Source organism: Pleurodeles waltl, chromosome 7 (genome assembly GCF_031143425.1).
Source record: "Pleurodeles waltl isolate 20211129_DDA chromosome 7, aPleWal1.hap1.20221129, whole genome shotgun sequence".
NCBI lineage: Eukaryota > Metazoa > Chordata > Amphibia > Caudata > Salamandridae > Pleurodeles > Pleurodeles waltl.
The window spans coordinates 1,384,124,719-1,384,144,506 of record NC_090446.1 but is presented as its reverse complement, the minus strand read 5'-3'; the positions used below and the strand labels follow the sequence as shown (position 1 = coordinate 1,384,144,506).

At 42.8% G+C, this 19,788-nt stretch overlaps 1 protein-coding gene across 2 annotated transcripts in view; it reads right to left on the bottom strand.

Moving 5' to 3' along the window:
* Positions 1 to 15,873, bottom strand: part of LOC138246373 (sodium-dependent neutral amino acid transporter B(0)AT2-like) — a 278,385-nt gene extending 262,512 nt beyond the window's left edge. Inside the window, exons 1-2 of one of the 2 annotated variants that reach the window (XM_069200937.1) lie at positions 15,768 to 15,873; positions 11,517 to 11,641 (exon numbers count right to left, since the gene is read on the bottom strand). The gene's annotated coding sequence lies outside the window, so the exon portion shown is untranslated. The remainder of the gene's footprint in view (positions 1 to 11,516; positions 11,642 to 15,767) is intronic. The other variant, XM_069200938.1, reaches the window with a different exon arrangement.
* Between the last annotated feature and the right edge of the window lie 3,915 nt (positions 15,874 to 19,788).

The following is a 19,788-nucleotide window of genomic DNA, read 5'->3' as shown; positions in this document are numbered from 1 at the left end:
ACCTTTTGTCCAGAGTATTGTCTGCCCTGCTGAAACACATGCGCAGCTACATCGTTTTCCCTCAGGTGGAGGATTTACCCACAGTGAAAGGTGACTTCTATCCCCTGGGACATATCCCCAACATCATTGGTGCCATTGATGGGACACATGTGGCATTTGTACCGCCCTGCAGGAATGAACAGGTGTATGGAAACCAGAAGAGTTACCATTCGATGAACGTGTATGTGGTGTGTTTGGCAGAACAGTACATCTCCCATGTCAATGGCAAGTATCCTGGCTCTGTGCATGACGTTTACATTTTGAGAAATAGCAGCATCTCTTATGTGATGGGGCAACTCCAGAGGCACCGTGTGTGGCTAAGAGGTGAGGACAAAGTCCCAATACAGTTGACATAGGTGTCTGGGTATGGGGCTGTCTCTAAGGGTTAGTGTGTGTCTAACAGATATCCATCGACATTTGCAGGTGACTCTGGTTACCCCAACCTGTCATGGTTACTGACCCCAATGAGGAATCCCAGGACAAGGGCAGAGGAACGCTACAATGAGGCACATGGGTGAACTAGGAGGGTGATTGAACGCACCTACGGCCTCCTGAAGGCCAGATTCCGGTGCCTCCATCTGACAGGTGGCTCCCTATACTACTCACCGAAGAAGGTGTGCCAAATAATCGTGGCCTGCTGTATGCTGCACAACCTGGCTTTGCAAAGGCAGGTGCCTTTTCTGCAGGAGCATGGGCCAGATGGTGGTCTTGTGGTAGCTGTGGAGCCTGTGGACAGTGAAGAAGAGGAGGCAGAAGAAGAGGATATCGACAACCGAAACAACATCATCATCATGCAATACTTCCAGTGAGACACAGGTAAGAAGATGTAACTGCTTCCCACATCTCATACTGTTGTTTGAGCTAGCATAAGTCTGTCATTTTCACTCAGTGTATGGACCCTGACTTGTCACTTTGAATTTCCATTTCACAGATCTGGGTCCCACTTTGTGCCCTCTGCTATGTTTACTCCTGGCTTACAGCTGTGTTACATTGGTATGTGAACAAGTACATTGACATTGCTATATTCCATAGTTATTGCAATTACACATTTGTGAAAGCACAGACTGACTCCAGATTGTTTTGTGATTGAAGTGTGTTTATTCCTGTGCAAATAAGTGGAGGTGGGTTGTAAAATGGGCTTGGGTGATGGTGGAGGAATGTCCATGGCAGTATCCAGTCTATTTGTTTCACAGGTGCATTGTCCAAAGGGGCATAGGAAGTGGAGCAATGGCAGTTTAAGGATGGACAGGGTGACATAGTGGGACAGAAGCGTGACATTCAGGGCGGTCTCATTTCCTGGCGGGGGTCTTGGCAATGTTCTCTGTCTTGTTCCTGGATCTCAGGGACCATTTGCGGGGTGGTTCTCCATCTGCAGGGGGTGGGGTGCTGGTGTCCTGTTGTTCCTGTGGCGGTGCCTCCTGTCCACTAGCGCCGGCAGAGGTGGAGGGCTGTTCATCGTCCAGGCTAGTGTCAGGGGCCCCTTGTTGTGCCACTGTGTCCCTCCTGGTGTTGAGAAGGTCTGCCAGCACCCCTGCAATAGTGACCAGGGTGGTGTTAATGGACTTCAAGTACTCCCTGATCCCAAGGTAGTGTTCCTCCTGAAGCCGCTGGGTCTCCTGAAACTTGGCCAGTACCGTTGCCATGGTTTCCTGGAATGATGGTACGCTCCCATGATGTTGGAGAGTGCCTCGTGGAGTGTCGGTTCCCTGGGCCTGTCCCCCCTGTCGCACAGCAGTCCTCCCAGTTTCCCTGTTATCCTGTGCCTCTGTCCCCTGAACCGTGTGCCCACTGCCACTGCCCCCAGGTCCTTGATCGTCCTCTGTTAGTGGGTTTGCGTGGGTTCCCTGTAGTGGTGGACACACTGCTGATTGACGTGTCCTGAGGACAGATGGATGGGCCAGGTGGGTGGGTGCTGTACTGGTGTTTCCTGAGGGGGGAGGGTATGTGGTGGCTTGTGACAGTGGCAGGGGAACCGACTGTCCCGATGTCCCAGATGGGCCGGGCTGGTCATCTTGATCCAGGCGTGCAGAGCTGCTGTCATCACTGTGGGCCTCTTCTGTGGGGGGACTGGATATGTCTGGCACCTCCTGTCCGGTGACATTGGGTAGGGGTCCTTTTGGGGTGTAAATGCATAGCTATTGTATTTGTGTGTGCCATCGTGTGCAATGGGTGAGAGACCCTCTACTCCAGTGCTTGCATTATTGGCTTGGTCCTTGTGTGATTGGTGATTTTGGGGCATGAGTGAGTCTCTGTACTGGACATGCTTGGGTGATGGGTGTCCATGCATTGGTGTTACATGCAGGGCTTGGTTTTAGGATGTGTGGGTTGTGTTGGTGGGGTATCTGTGGGTGGGTGATGGGTGTGAGGGTAAGGGTGGGAGTATATGATGGCATGCAGGTGGGTTAGGGGGGATAAGGTAGTAAATATTTGCCTTACCAGAATCCAGTCCTCCTGCTACTCCTGCGTGGCCCTCAGGATGCATGATCGCCAAGACTTGCTTCTCCCATGTTAGTTGTGGGGGAGGAGGTGGGGGTCCACCGCCAGTCCTCTGTACAGCAATCTGGTGTTTTGAGACCACGGAACGCACCTTCCCCCGTAGGTCGTTCCACCTCTTCCTGATGTCATCCAGTGTTCTTGGATGCTGTCCCACTGCGTTTACCCTGTAGGCAATTCTTTGCCATAGCTCCATCTTTCTTGCAATGGACGTCTGCTGCACCTGTGGTCCGAATAGCTGTGGCTCTATTGATTTCCTCCACCATGACCCTGAGCTCCTCCTCCAAGAACCTGGGGTGTCTTTGAGGTGCCATGATGTGGTGTGGGTGATGTGTGAGGTGGTGTCTGTTGTGATGTGTGAGGGGATGTGTTGGTGTGTGTTGTTTGAGGTGCGTGGATGTTGTGTAAGTGATGGTGTTGTGTGTCTGTGGATGCTGGTGCTGTTTTTGGTAGTGTCTCTCTCTTGCCTGCTTTCAAATTTCTGGTAGTAAGGGTTTGTGGGTAATGTGGGTGTGTGTTTTATATTGGATTTGGTGTGTGGGAGTGGTGTGTGTATGTGTATCAGGTGTGTGTAATTTGAATTGTCCAATGTGGTTCTGTTTTGTAAGTGTGTGTGTATTTTGAGCGTGGCGGTGTGTACCGCCAATAGTTTACTGATGTTGAAAGACCGCCGTGTTGATTCGCGGGTCGTGATAGTGTGGGCGTATTCTTGTTGGCGTGACGGTGTTGGTTTTGGTATTGCCAGTTGATCACTGACCTTTGGTCTGGCGGACTTGTGTGGGTGTCTGCATTGTGGCGGATTCCGAGCTGTGGGTCGTAATACCTGTAGTGGAATTCCGCGGCCGCAGCGGTATGTTGGCGGTCTTCTGCACGGCAGTAAGCAGGATTTACCGCTAGGGTTGTAATGAGGGCCTTAGACTGTTGCCAGAAAACTGTTGGATATACAAAAAACTCTGCATTGCTTTTAAAACTGCTGCACTGTTACATAAGCGGCCATCTAGTAACAAAAGCAGCCTCCATTTTTTCAGCATCCCGTGAAAATGCTCAATGCCAAGTCCGGCCTTGATTGGCAGACGGATAAATCAAATGATAGATGTGTTATTGGTGGATAGATGGATGCAAGCACAGATGATGGATGTCTGTGCGGCTGGATGGAATGGCTAATGGATAGGTGGAAAATGAAAAGGCAAAATGGTGGTTATCAGTGGGTGGATGGAAGGATGAATAGATTGATTCCTGGAAGCAAGAGACAAGGGAGTTCTTCTAGGGAGGTTCGTGCTCACATGCCTCGCTTGCTGGATTCCATCAGAGCTTGGGGTCTAAGCGGGGGGAATTTTAATTTTCTGGCTACTACCCTTAGGACCTGTTAACAATAGGGCTATGAGCCAATGATGAGTTCAAAGTGACATCCAATACACAAGTGTATAGTATGAGTTGTCTATATTGTTTGGAAACCCAAGGTGGAAAACGGCAAATAATTGGGAGATACCAATCTATAATTGTATATTGTTTTTGGCCCCTGCCCATCCTCTTTATCTGCACAGCTGACTTGAAGTACAAGCTCCACAGAGGAAGAGGCATAATGGGGAAACTGTGCACAGCATTGCCCATCCTCCTCCAGACATCTTCCCTGACTATGAACAAACTTTTATTTACAATGTCCGACTACTCACCCTCCCTTTCCTTGTTAGTGTTCTTCTCTTATCCACATAGAAATTAGTAGTGTCCTGCCACCCATCCTCAGCAACCATGTTACTATCTCTCCTTTCCCAAATAAACAAAATACATCTGGCATCTTGTCATCTACCAACCACCCTCAAAAACACCCTCCTCAGTCCATCCCAATATTTGTGTTACAATAACAGTATTTAGTGTCCTGCCACACTCCCTCACCGCCTTCAGCCAGCTCACCCAGAGGTGTGGAACTTAATAAAATATCTACTTGTCCATCGGACAGGTTGCTTCATAAATCTACCTGTCCTGTAAAAAATGTACTTGTCCCTTTGGTACTATGTAGTGCGGTGACAAATTATGGCAGATATCTCATTATGTAAGAGCTTTGATAATAGCCTCTCTAACTATGCCAGGACTAATACTATACTAGAGCTTGAATACTGGCAGTTTAAGCCCTACTATAGCAATCTCCTCATTATGCCACCCTTCCGCAGACCTTCATACTGGGGCTGGAGAAAGAAGTAAGCAATAGTTCCAGGCCTGGAATGCCATTGAGGCTATGCAAACCTACACAATGCATGTTTTAAGGATTTTCAACAGCTCTTCTCTAATCTTTTCCCATACTGAGAAAGGTCGGAAAATTACTCCTAACAAGGGGCAAAAGCACAAGTTCTTCCAGGGCTGGGAAAAAAAGAGGTTGGAGGGAAAGTGAGCTTGCAAACGCTCAATAGATATTTGCATGAGCAAATCTACACATACATATTTGCTTGTGCTAAAATTTAGTTCACTGATTTCCTGGTCTACTTCTGTAACTCCTTGTGAATTCATGAAAGCCACTAATTAAAAGATATATTCCAGGGGTGCACTTTTGTGAATTCATGAGAGTCACAAATGAAAAGACATATACCAGGGGTGCATTATGAAGTCTATTTAAGAAAAAGAAGCACCAATTCATAACAAACTTCTGACCTTTTTCAATCGAATTAATAGTCCCAAAATGAAGACAAAAAATAAAGATATCATTAGGGAAGATGTTAATTTGGAAGCAAAAGTCACATGTAAAATACCAAATGTAAGTCATCGGCTTGGATGGACTAGCAATGCAATTTTTTATATGCTTTCTGAAGACACTGCTACCCTTATCACATAATTATATATTTATTAGATTGGTTAAGCGCACAATCACGTGTGAGGACATCCTAGCTTTGATACATGCTACAAGTACAGGAATATAGGAGTAGTCTAGTGAGAGAACAGCCAGATTTGAGGCTTCTCCTAAAAGTTGATGGTTAAGCATAAGATTCATTTCAAGGGGAAGAGAGTTCCAAGATTTTGCAACAGCAAAGAAGAGGGCACACCCTTTACAGAGGTTCTTGATTTTGGGAATGGCAAGCTGCATGGAAGATGTCCACCAAAGGACACTTAAGGGGTTATAGATAATGAAGTTTCTTTATAGACTGAGAGGCCTGCCCATAAATGGCTTTATGGCACACACAAAGGGTCTTAAATAGTACATGCTTGGCTGTTGGAAGCCAGTGTAGCTGTTTGAAGTGGAAAGACACTAGAAAATGGAGTTGGAGCCCAAAATGTCTCACATTTTTTTAATATTTTGAATTCTATTCAGTTGGTAGAGAGGAAGATTTTGGTAGAGGGCATTGCATTCTTTAATCAAGATGTGAACCAATAATAGCGCACAGCACCAGAAAACAAGCATTCACAGGTCATAATAGCAAGGTTTTCTTAACAAGTTTCAGGTGATGGAAACAGATAGAGGTAACCATAGATATCTGTGTGGAACAACTCAGCTTATAGCTGAATAGGAAGCCTTAAAGTCTGTGGATGTATTTCCTAGAGAAGGAGGTCACCAATGGTGAGGCCAGATGCTGGCAGTACCTTCTTTAAGAGGACCTCAATTTAACTTAGTTAAGTTTTAAGCTACAGTAATTCATTCAGAAGGCTGCTACTGTCTCTACATTCTCAAAAATTAGAGCGTGCTATAGAAAGATCCTTTTCAAGGCTGAAAATAATTTGGGTGCCATCAGCATAGGTCCTAAATTCCAAGTTGAACGACCTGATGAGTTTAGCTAAGGGAGCCCCGTAGATCTTAAAAACATTGGACCTTGTGGGACACCGAAAGGAAGGAGCTTGAATGTACATTGAGAAGAAGTGATGGATTTCTTAAAATATCCAGTAACTCCTTGTGAAACCATCCCCAAACTTCCCCAGTCAATGACCCTAAATGTCTCCCATCAATTCTCCCATAACTGCTCTGTCAGCCGCTCTTACTACTACCATTTGAAACGGTCCTAAAACACAACAGAAAAGAGTTCCCATGTGTGAGCCTTTTAATGCCCCTCTGACCTTAGTTCTTTTTACTATGCACTTAAGAAGAGACTCTGCACGGTTGAGCCCATTTTCTAGTTTATAATTGAATTATCTGTTGCTGTGTTATTTCTTCTGCTGTTCTTTTCTGATTACTTTTCAGGCAGTATTTTATTTTTCATGTTTTCTTCCTCTGCCTGGATTATTTCCGGAATTGTGTGTTTTTTTTCTTCTGAAATGCGCACTCTGCCCTCTCATATATTTCTAGAGTGTAGAACCTTTTCATTATTCCTTTTAACCAATGCTCTTTAGCAAGCAAATCAGTGCCAATATCTGCTCTTCTTTTTATTTACCAGTTGTTGTGTTATTAAACATATTTACATTTTCCACATTTTAACTGGACTGTTTCAAACTTGCAACAGGAAGCAAGAAAACTGAACAAGCATAGGTGTAACAAGAAGTTAAAAAAAATAAAAAAATCTCACTGCTGCACAATTCAAATAGAGAAACACTCAGACATTATGAAACATGCCAAAGAAAGACACCAAAGGTACGCTGCACTGTTAAGTGCTAATGCAGAATAAGCATCACATAACATTAAATGGAAGTGCATATAAACAGTGTTGGAAAATATAAATTTGGAACTACACATATCAAGATTATCTTGGCTTTAAACAAGGATATAACTTCCTAAATCAGTGTTAAAAAACAAGAATTGACAAAGACAATAGGTCTTGGCAATCCAAGAGCTATCTATGGGCGTTGTCAATGCGTTTTAGCCATGCTGAATAGCAGCGTGCTTGTGTAAAACACAAGCGCACATGCATGCATCAAAGACCCAGTGCTATTGCCTCTGAAAGTGGAGCGTGCTTCAGGCTGGATTTATCTTCTGTTTAGCAGGCATGAAAGAGCAGTAAAAGATTGGAAAGGAGGCATAAAAAGAGAAATGAAAACAACCCCATCCGAGATATTTAGCAGGCATGAAAGAGCAGTAAAAGATGGGGAGGAAGGCATAAAAAGAGAAATGAAAACAATCTCAAACCGCGATTCCAAAAAATAGGGAACTGTGCAGTTTTCATGTTTATATTTTGCTGGGAGAGCTTTTCGCATAACAGCTAGAGCGGCTGACTTTGAAGCTGGGGAACCAGGTTCGAGTCTCGACAGGAGGCTCTGGGCAAATCACTTATGGGCCTAATTTAGATTTCAGCAGACGGGTTACTCAGTCACAAGTTTAATGGGTATCCTATTCACCGAAATATAGGGCCAGGTGTATGAAAAAGGCCTTTTGCGAATCGGAAATAGTGATTTTTAAGAAATCGCTATTTCTGATTTGCAAAAGGCAATGTATCATATTTGCGATTCGGTAATAGCGATTTCTTAAAAATCGCAAATGCTATTACCGAATCGCAAATTGCGATACCGGCCCCCATTCGCATCTATGAGCCTGTCGGCCCATATTTGCGAATATTTTGCATGTCCCAAATTGCGAGTTCCTAACTGGAATTCGCAATTTGGGGGAAATACAAAGTCCAGGGTGCTGGGGGCCTAAGGCCCCCTCTGCTGCACCCCAAAACATTTTTTAACAACATGTAAGGTGCACACATGCCAAAAGGGCATGTGTGCTTTACATGTACATTTTAAAAATACATTTTTAATGCATTTTTAAAATTTGCACATGGTTACCAACAAGTTCAACTTGGTGGTAATAGCGATTCCTTAATGCCCAATTCCCATTAAGGAATTGCTTCATACATGTGCTTTAGAAATCGCAAATAAGGATTCCTTGTTTGCGATTTCTTCTCTCTAAACAGGATCACAATTTTAAGGAATCGTTATTTTAGCGATTCCTTAAAATTGCATTCAGAATGCCTTTGATACATTCTGAAAGGGCTTTTTGCATTCGCAAACGGGCATTCGCACCGTTTGCGTATGCAAAAAGCTTTGATACATCTAGCCCATTAATCCCATAGGAAATAATGCGATTTATATTTCAGCGGACGGGATATCCATCACCATTGTGATGGAGTAACCTGTCTGCCGAAACCTAAATCAGACCCTTAATCTCTCCATGCCTAAAAATTAGTCCATCTGTAAAGTTATAACTAGTGCTCATGTAATGTGCTCTGATACCTTTGGGTCCAGTTGGCGCTATATAGAATTGCGGCAAACAAAATAATGTAACACCAGCTTACAATTTTACTGCTTTGCAGTTAGTGCAATTTGTTAATTTATACACAGTTCGAAGTGAAGCCCAGATGGAGGAAGAACAAGGAGTTTGTAAAAACACAAGCACTTGTGTGAAGTGCTCAAACACAGATAAAAAAAGTAGCTCCTAAAACAGGAGCAGTGGATGGACAGGAGTAATTGGTCCATGCCCTGGGAGAGGGCTAAACACAAGAAGAGGCATGACGCATGTATTCCAAGGAAAAATGCGGTCAAAGGATATGACAGCGGGGATGGATCGAGCAAATGGTAAGCCTATGGGCAGGCTGAAGCCCACAGAATGAACACAACATGTCTATTTGAGACAGTGCATGCACTCCCTAGCAAGACCTAATAATGGTGTTTTATCTGATTAATCTGGTATTAGTACAACTGTCAATGCTAGTAGTAAGAGAGAACTATGTAGATAAGGGATAACAAATTTAGAACAACACAACATGGAAATCAAAAGCAATGTCTCGGAGCAAAGAACGATAATAGGCCCTGATGTAAACAGTGGTTGTGTTTTATCTTGTTTTACCATTTTGATGAAGGAACATGGTAAAATAAAAATAAGATTAAACCCTTCATACCCCCAACTTAATCACAGCACACAATTTAAGTTATTTACAAATGCACCCCACCAACCAAACCATTTAGCCAATGTCCAGGGCTATAGATGTATAAAGAGAATGCAACCCCACCACACATCGAACCGCTAAGCCTGGACTCCTCACCTGGCTGCCTGTTCTCCTCCAACTTAAAAATAACAAGTTAGACAAGGTATCCTTTACACCGCTCCATGCTGAGCAGCACTCCTGTCAGACTTAAAAGGAAGCCCACAGCCACATCTTCGCATATTCCTGGTACCACCAAAGTAAAAATGAAAACATATTTGAATAATTTATGCAATTCAAGATAACAAAAATAATGATTCTCTAGGGTTTTAGATCCAAAAATCGGTTCAACACTTTCAAATACCTCTTCCTGTATCCTACAAACCTAAAACGTGTTTCAAATTATCCCCTAACAGATAGCACAACCCACACTTAGATTCAGGCAGGGTTTATCTAAACACCCCAGCTGCTGATCAATAGGACCTGAAAACAATTCTCTGTTGTGGATAATCAAATCAAGAGCAACTTTGCATAAAAGATGGCCTAACAAACACAACCCAATCCTTGAGGCTTAACTTACTTTACTGTTTTTCCCTCATCAAAATCTATATTTATTGCTCTTCACCAATGGTCACGACAGCTAGACTGAGGGTGACCGAATACTGACTGAAATAGCACTGGGCCACGTCAAGTCATGAGGACAGTTGGAATGGTATCAATTTTGAGCTAGCTACTAAGAGAATGAAAATTAGAGCTGTTGAAGCAAGGTTGCAATATACACCATAGACAGTCAAGTTTAATTTAGTTTTAAAAGGGCATATTGATTCAATTACCACCATTTTCTCAATCCAAATGTAAGATTTGCTTCTTTCAATGGCAAGACCTCTAGCATTCCATTTTATCTTACATTCACGGTCCCAAAATACCACGCATGCTGAGTTTCCTGCATTAGTCCTGGGCTTATTTAGAATGGTGTAACCACACAATCCAGTATAAAGCTTGAAGACCAACAGGCATTTGAACAAGCAAAACAGTGTTGCTGTCATACTGTGATATTTGATAATGATGGGAGCTCAAATTGTTAGAAAAAGCATTGGCTTCCTGAACATTGTCCCTTATATCAGTAGTCTAAAGATTGAACAACATAGGTGTGTGACATGGGGAAAATGTCCCAACTTTGACATTTCTGCTGGGATAGGCCTTGGTCAACCTTATAAAAACAAATTGGTAATCTGGTCTATTTTAGCAAACACATTGTATTAATCTATGAAACAGGCATATAATCTCTTTTTGTAACTTTATTGAGTAGTGTATTACTGAGGAGAATGTAGGAATGTTACCCACAGTGCTACTGTTTCTCCTGAAATCTGTTTGTTACAGTCAGAATCAAGGTGTTTGATGAAGCCTAGAATTGCAAAGTTCAATAATAAAATACAAGCAAAATTATTTGATTCTACATACTGTAATGAGATCATCCTATAACTGGATGGGAGACTAGGGTGCAGTTATGTCCTCTTCAAGAAGTTGGAATGCTTAGAAGAGCAATGGATAACCTGCAGAGGGACTATTATTCTCAGTCTTTTTAAATAGACGGTTAGATATTCCATTTGGTATTGGGGTGCCAACTGATCTTGAGGATTTTAACCACCTATACATTCGAAAGCTCATAATTCTCACTAACCACCTCTTTGATGGAAAGCTTGCAATTCACAGAATAGGAGATGTTGGCAGTTTGCTAACCCTTCTGAGTATTAGCATAAATTTGTTCAATATGGACTACAACGCGGCACTCAGGATTACGTTACCCTTCTGCTCCTGATGGTCCATATCTATCATGGCCTGAGCCCAGCTAGCGTTGAAGATGTCACAGTTGACAAAGCCTCCTCCCCCGATGAATACATTCAACCCCTCACCCACACCTAGTAGTTATCTCTATGCTTGTGAAGTAGACCAGAGTGTAAGGGTAAAAGGGATAAAGCAGAGAAAAAAAGAGAGACGTGTGTGCAGGTTGGTTGTTGGGAAACCCTAACTGGAAGGTTATGGCACAGTGCTTTGCAAATATTCAAGGGTCAGCAATTTCTCCACATTGGAAGAGAAAACACAGTAAGTGGGGAAAAACATAAAAGCAATATACATATAGATTATCACAGCGTTTAGGTAGGAACGTACCTGTTGTAGAGAAGGGATAGAATGTAACTAGAGAGGAGATGGACTGTCGCTCCAAGCATACAATCATTCCTGTCCAAGAGCTGAAGTAAAATAGAATGACACTGCAGCACAGCTTAAGAGGAAGCCTGGAATTAGGGAGACAAAACTAATAAACACAGGATAAAAATGATGGCAATGTAAATTAAAGGACTAGGTAACCAAGGGAACAGAGAAGGGGAAAACAACAAAAGTGAGGTAACAAATAGGGTAAATGCAATCTGAAGCGTAAGAGAAGGAGCCTTACTACTGCTGTTGCCAGACAGCGTGCTTATGGCTTGGTAGATTTTAATACTAATTCTGCCAATTCACTTTCCCTCTCCCCTCAGTAAAAAGACCCTCCTTCCTCCCTCTTGAATTTGAGCTTGGAAGTGAACCTTTTATCGAAGGTGGAGGCCAGCTGAACAGAATTAACAAAAGAGGCTGATTCCCAGGAAATGTCTGGCGCATTATATCCTTCCATGCAGCCAAATATTGTGTTCCCTTCTCCACATAAACTACAAGGGAACTTCAACTTCACACTCTGGTGTTCCATTAACTAACGTAGATGGTGGGGTTGAAGGAGTGGATGACACAGCCTTCCTAATGCAAGACATATGTAAAATTAGATAGATTTTCCAGTGGTCAAGAATATCTAATTTAACTGCAGCTAATCCCACAAATTTTACCATACACACAGGGTCCCATATTCAGGGGTAAATTGGGTAGAGTGCCAGAAATGGAAAGGTAATCTGTGAAAAGTCAACCATTTTCGCTCATAATGGAAGTTTGGCTAGGGTTACAATGGAGATGCGCAAAGGTCTTACATATGGCTTTCGTAGATCCCAAATGGCTAAGAGACTTTTGTATTATGCTGGTATCTTGGATGATGGTTTGAATGGAGAGAATGCCTACCATAAAAATGCTGGAGGTCTGGTGAAAGGATAGAACCCTCATGATCAATACAAAGGGGTATGTCCTAATGAGGTATGTAAAGTTCCATGAGAATTCTGCTATAGGGATCAACTAAGCGCACCGATATGAGTGATTCATAAGTAAACAATGCCATTCTTGTTCCAAAGTCTAATTAAGTCTTTCTGTCAGTCTGTGGGCAATAACTGGTAGTCAAGTAGGGCATGAAGCCTAAGCTTTGGAACAAGTCTTCTAAAACTCAGCTAGAAACTGGACTCCCATCCGTTATTATGATGGGATAGTAACCCATGGAGTCTACCTATCTCCTTTAACATGGATTGGCTAAGCTAATAGGTCTTGCCTATGTGAGGGTTACTGGCTTAGTCCAGAGTGAGACTGTTGTGCAACATGGCTAAAAGTTAGGGAGAAAAAGCGCATTGACGCAGGCAGTGCTGATCATATCAAAGCACCTTTCCTCTGGGGGGAGAGACATAGAGCTAGGAGCAAGCATCATGGGGGGGCTAAAGGACTGGAAAAGGGACAAGCAATGACATGGGGAAGATCGTGAGGGACGGAGCAAACAATGATGGGGGAGGTTGTGAGGGATGGGACTAGCAATGACAATGGAGAGGGTAGGGGAGCGAGACAAGCAATGACAGGGGAGGGGGCACTGGGATGGGAAGCAGCAATAGGGGAGGGGACAGGGGAATATGGGTCAAGAATCAACAGGAGGGGGACAGGTTGGGCAACAACATGGGAGGAGAAGGAAAACAAGGCAAGCAACGACACGGAGTGGGATGGTGGGTAGACAGCAAGCAAACACATGCACTCTTATGGAGAGTGCTGCAGGTAAAAAAGAAAAAAGAAAAAAGAACCTTTGAAAAAGGAAGAGAAGTGGAGGCATACTGCACTAGACAGGGTAGCAAGACTTGGGCCATGCTTCAAGGGTGGGACTAATACACAAAGAGGAAATTAAGTTGGCACGTGCTGAGCAAAGAGAAGCAAGGAAATGAGAGTAACGATGAAGCCAACCAATGGAAAGCAATGGATGGAATCTAAGCCCCTGGTAAGTAAACAAAATCTCTCACAATTAACAGCTCCTGCGCTGTCTCCGGAAATACCTAAATAGGGTGCTGCCAAGATGCAGGCTGTAGCAATCTTTTTAAGTGAAGTATGCACTCTTAGGGCCAGTTGTATTTTACCGGATGGGCCGTTTGCGATCGGTAAATGTAAAATGCATTTTCCTATGTACAACCCTATTTTGCCAATCCGTAACCTACTACCGACTCGCAAAATAGGGTTTGCGAGTCACTATTAGGAAGGGGTGTGTAAAAGCCGTCCCTTCTTAATAGCAAATCACACTGGTATTTATGAATGTCTTGCAACCAGGAATACGGTCACAAAACATTTGCAGATTACCACCAATTTCAAATTGGTGGTAAGCCATTCGCAAACTAGAAGAGTTCTCCAAGGGACCCCTTCCCTTTGTGAATGGGGATGCCAAAAAATTTTCAGGGCAGGCACTGGTCTAACAGTCCACTGCCCACTCTAAAAGTTCCATTTTTGAAATGCATCCCGTTTTCCATTAAGAAAAATGGAATGCATTTTAAAAAATGCTTTATTTAAAAAGCAGTCACAGACATGGTGGTCTGCTGACCCTAGCAAGCCACCATCCCTGTGAGTGCCAGCCATTCCCAATGGGTCGCAAATTGTGACCTGCTCATGAATATTAATAAGGCAGGTCCCTTGCGACCCATTTGGGAATCGCAAACAGTGTGTCAGACACTGTTGTACATTAGGGTTTGTGACTCGCAATTTGCGAGTCGCTAAATATCACAAATTGCGAGTCGCAAACAATGATGGTCGTACATTTGGCCCTTAGTTCCTTCAGATGGAGGCAAATCTATAATAAAATACAAGGATATCTTTGACAATGGCTGTTGGAGTGTAGCTTATAGTTGTAGTAATCCTGCTGCCTTAATTTGGAGTATTTTAATGTGAGCACATTCTAAACATTTTTAGAAATACTGGTCTATTTCGTTTCTCATTTATGCCAACCAGAACTGATGTGAGATCAAGGGCCAGATGTACCAAAGGGTTTTTCCCATTCTGTGTCAATGGGAAAATGTGTTCGTACATATGGCCACAAGTCCCTTGTCTTGCTCGTTCCAGGATGTTCATACACAGGGGAATCATGCTCCTGCTTAAGGATTTGCTGTTGTAAACTCTTATCAGGGATGGAAACTTTGTTAGCATGCCACAGGAGTACTTTAACATGTCCGCGAAGTTGTGCGATTTCTGCAATCCAATCTATCCAACTGATTGCTTGATAGCTCTGGGTAAGTTTATGTAAGAAGAGTTCACTTGACACAGGCTCCCTCGTTGAAAAAGTTAAAATGATCAGTGGACTGCTGATAGCCTGCACTTCTTTTTCTTGAAGAGACAGTATTCCACTTTCCTACTTCTGTTTCTGGGTCGTTAACTAATCTCATAATAGAACTTAGATAAAAAGGGGGACCATATAGACTGTCTAAGGCTCATACATTTCATAGACTTCAGCTATCCCACGTTCTTATGATCCATCCAGTGATTAGCTCCTTTCAAATAATGTCTCCAGTGTCCCAAAGTCTCCATAGTTGGCAACAGCTCTCTCCAGATGGTATAACTTATTTCTGAGTCCCGGCATAATAAGCAACTGTGTGATAAGAAACCACTTTGAGCCATTTGCCATCCTTTCTCAAAAGGCTCTCAGACTGCATCATGAAAGGAAAAGCACAGCTGGGATGTTTCAAAATAGGCACCATGGTGAATGCAGCCTTTATGTTTTGAAAGGATGCTTCCTGCTCAAAGGAACTGAACACCGTTTTAATCAATCGAGAGATGTGATGTACAATGTCTAAGAAGTCTTAAATGAAATGAGGATAACAATTGGGAAATCTCGAAAATCATTTAATTTCTCTGATAGTTCTTGGTGTGGACCACTTCCAGACACCTTTCACGTTTTCCTGTTCCAAATGTAGCCATTTAACAAAAATTATGAGTCCTAGGAAGACAGCCCCAGGTACCCCAAAGATACCTTTCTCCATTTTCAGAAAGGGATTGCTTTTGTATACTGATTTCACCTGTTTCAAATGTTCCTCTTGAGTTTCAGAAAAGATCAAGATATTGATGCTATAAATTATGATGTATATGTCTAGGATGTCTCAGGACATGTCTTTTAAGTAGGGCTGAAATGCTACCAGAACATTACACAAACAGGGCATCACGAGATATCCAAAGTATCTATATCTTGCGTGTTAGAAATAAAGGAGTTACACGACTTACTTCTGGGACTGGTCATCACAGAATATGCATGTGTCTCTAGCTGCTGGGGTGTCAGGATCATCACTGGTGGAGGTCCCTTCCAAGTCCGGAGTGGAAGCAGGGCTTTATAAGCAGTCCACTTCTCTTTGGAAGGTACCTGGCAACTCTCCGTGTTGTACGACCTACTTCGCTATTGATTCAGTTTGTTAACAGTTACTATGCTTTTATCCCCTTTCTCGTTTCCTTGGCTCCCTTGCTTTCTTGCCGGAACTCTGGCTTGCTTCCTGGATTACAATTTGCCTGTGTTTGAGGAACATTTGCATGTACCCTGACTTGCATCTAAATGTTGTTTCGGTATTGGTCTCTGTGCTTGTACTCACACTACCTCCCTGAATTCCAGGCTCGCTATCGACACATTACTCTTCCATTACTGTTAGCACCATCCCTCATTCGTGGTTTAGGTTTCATATGGCACGCCATTACAGTACCACTAAGCATAATCACCAATACCTTTGTTTCAAAGATAATTTCAATGTTTACCCAACATAGTAAAACTTTCATTTCCCATGTTAATTCCCATAGGATTCTTTAGAAACAACTACAGACCGAACCACTGGACCGATTTACACTAAATTTAGCAGAAAGCTAGCCGTTGGTACGCAGATTGCGCTTTTGCTTATTTGGTGTGAATCTGTTCACTAGTTTTTGAGATATTAAAGGGAAAATAAATATGTGTATCTCTGGCCGTGAATAATTTAGTGAATGTGTTTCAAATACGTATGCGAAAAGAAGCACTGCAACTGGCTGACCGCAACCTGACTACAAAGTTGCGGCTGCCATTTTATTTCACGGGACACAGTCCCCGGGGGTAAAAATCCAAATGGAAAATGGCATAAGGGGTCAGGGTAAAGATATTCTGACCCAGCCATGTTTTAGGTGCAAATTATGAGTTTAAAATAATTTTGTGTCAACATGCACGATATTCGCGAACTATTTGCAAATATGGAAAAATTTGAAAGAAAAAACACTCATTCAAACACTAATTCATTCACTCATATATGCACTCAGAGACTTATGCGTTCACTCACACACCCACTCAGACACTCATGCACCCCCTAACACTCACTTTCAGACCCACTCACAGATCCACTGACAGAGACAGGTCCTGTGGCCAACCTGCCCTGCCCCCAACCAAAGGACATGCGTGGTGTAGGGTTGGGTGGTTATAAGGGCTTGGCTGCAGGCCAGGCCTTGCAACACTATAACTTGTGCCCTAAGGTAACTATAACATGCACCTTTGCCATGCACTGCTAATTACTCCACATATTATATCATTGGTGAGATCCTGTATGGCATCTTTCATATTATCACTGCAACATTTACAATAAAATTATTGATGAGAAAACTGTGCATGGAAAAAGTGCAAGTTATAATTACCTTAGGGTGCGAGTTATAGTTACTTAAAATAATTTAAATATAACTGCTGAATTTCTATGGTTTTGTAGGAGTAAATTCAGAACCTACCTTTAATGTCCCTGTAACCTTTGTTTATATATATATATATATATATATATATATATATATATATATATATATATATATATATATATAGTACAGTATACGTTACACATTCACCTTTCAAAACACTATTGTGAGTCCCCTGAATCATGGGACATGTAATTGACGAGACTGTAGTATTTCAGCTGTCCAGCTCCCTCACTCACGCCAATACTCCTCCGCTCTGGAATTTAGTCCTGCAGTTTTGTCTCACTCACACAGAAGTGGAACTACGTTTTGGAGAGTTGGGCATATTGTCTTCATATTCTTTTGAAATGCTTTTTTTCTTCTGGATTAAGAATACATAATACAGGCCTTCACAAGAGGAATGTAAAATGGCAAATTCACCTTTTCTGTGCATTTTCCTTTTGACAATCTTGAAAACTGCATCTTGTTATACTATTAATGGTTAGAATTTCTCAGGTGAAAACTTAACCTCCAGGGACAAAAGGATAGACATACGAGAGAAAAGGAGTCAACTGAATACTGAATACACCCATAAACCCTTTATAAGCATCCAGCACAGTAAATGACTTGCATCTGATTCAGTAGCGCAAAATGTTAAAGGAAGGACACAGTCCAAACCTTCTCCAGGGACGCAGATGTTAGCACAATTAGATGAAAACCTGATGCTGTGAGCTTTCCACTTAACTAAATGATTATGTTTGAGAAGCTAAAGAGTTACCAAGGCTACAGCAAATGCAGGAGTCTCGATGAGGTCAAAACTGATGGTTTTGACATACCGATTCCCTAAAGCTATTCCTATGCAAGGCGTTTTCCAGTATACTTCTCCCGACAACAGGAGTTTCCCATCAAGGCCCACAATGAAATCAGGAATTTTGTTTGCTGTTTTTTGGATACGATGATGGTTATGGAATCTTTGGTTTATAAAACAGACAGAAGCCACACACTACAGCCAGTATGGTTAAGAGTACGTGGGGTGTGACATATTTCACTTGGAGTCGAAAATGCAAGAGCATACCATATTCTTTACTAATTGCGATGAAGTTCTTAAAAGGAGTAGGACTCGAGCCCAGCCAGCGATGAGACGGTCACGGCCAGGGCTCTCTTCCTCCCCTTTATAGTCCATTCACCCCCTCTAGTTATCTCAAGACTTGTGAAGTGGACCCAATTGTAAGGAGAAAAAGAGAAGGGATAAGAGAGACATGATACAGCAGTTTGGTGGATGACCCAGACAGGAAGGTTATTTCTTTTTTTTTTTTTTTCTTTTAAATGGCACAGCATTTCTAACAAATATTCAAGAGTCAGTAACTTGGCCTCCACGGGAGAGAAAGCACACTCAATACAGAGAAAACAGCAGGCTGAGTGCAAACTGAGACGTAAGCGAAGGAGTTGCAATGACTGGTACTGCCAGGCCGTTTGATTATGCAGTCGGTCTTTATATAAACCTTACGTCTACTAACTGGACTGTTTGGCACGGCTAGTTCTAGGGTAGTTTGTGCAGCACACCTTACCTCTCTGGCTCTGGAAGCATTTCCCTTTCTCTGTGTGTCAGGATTCTCAATTGTCTTGTTCTCCACCTTCTCCATATTTGATGTCGTTGGGTATCTTCTGTGATACCATGTCTGGTGCCCTGGCAATCCCTATGTAGTTAAGAGAATTCCAAATTTCTCTAATATTGCCTTTCTTGCAAATACCCCATACGGTATATGCAAGAAAACTAAGCATAGTTAAGACTGATTTAGTTTCTCCAAACTTACTGTCTGGATAACATTGTTGAAGTTGTTAATTCTAGACATTACTGTGCTTTGCTTATATTTCCTTCCTAGCATTTTCAACTACAACTCTTTTGTTCTCTTATTTTCACTACAAATCATCTATTCCACCATTGTCCATCCTCCACTTTGACATATTTCCTTTCACTTCCCGAATTTTGACAGGCGTACCAAACTTAGGCCCTCATCATGACATTGGCGGTAAATTCCGAATTCCACCGTGGTGATGCAGCCAACATATCGCCGCGGAGGCGAACATCGTCCACCAGATTATGACACACACACACAAAACCGAAAGAAAACGGCCACAACCACAAATCCGCCAGACCCGCTAAAAGTGATAAACTGACGGAGCTACCACCCATACCGTTACGCCACCAATATGAAGCTCTCGAAATAATGACCCACAAATCACCACAGCCGACATTCAACGACTGTGAACCATTGGCGGTGAACACCGCCGCGGACGGATATGGCCACCCAAATACAAAACAAGACAGCATTGGCCAGAACAAAAAACCCACACCTGACACGAATACACACACCCACCAACAGCAATATAAAACACACCCACACTACACACAATCCTTTGCAAAAACGACAACACCGCTACACTTTGCCACGCCAATCCCAGAGACAACTTCACACACACACACACACCACAACAATCAATAAATCAATCAAAAAATTTGTAGAGCGCGCTACTCACCCGTGAGGGTCTCAAGGCGCTAGGCGGGGGGAAGGCGGGT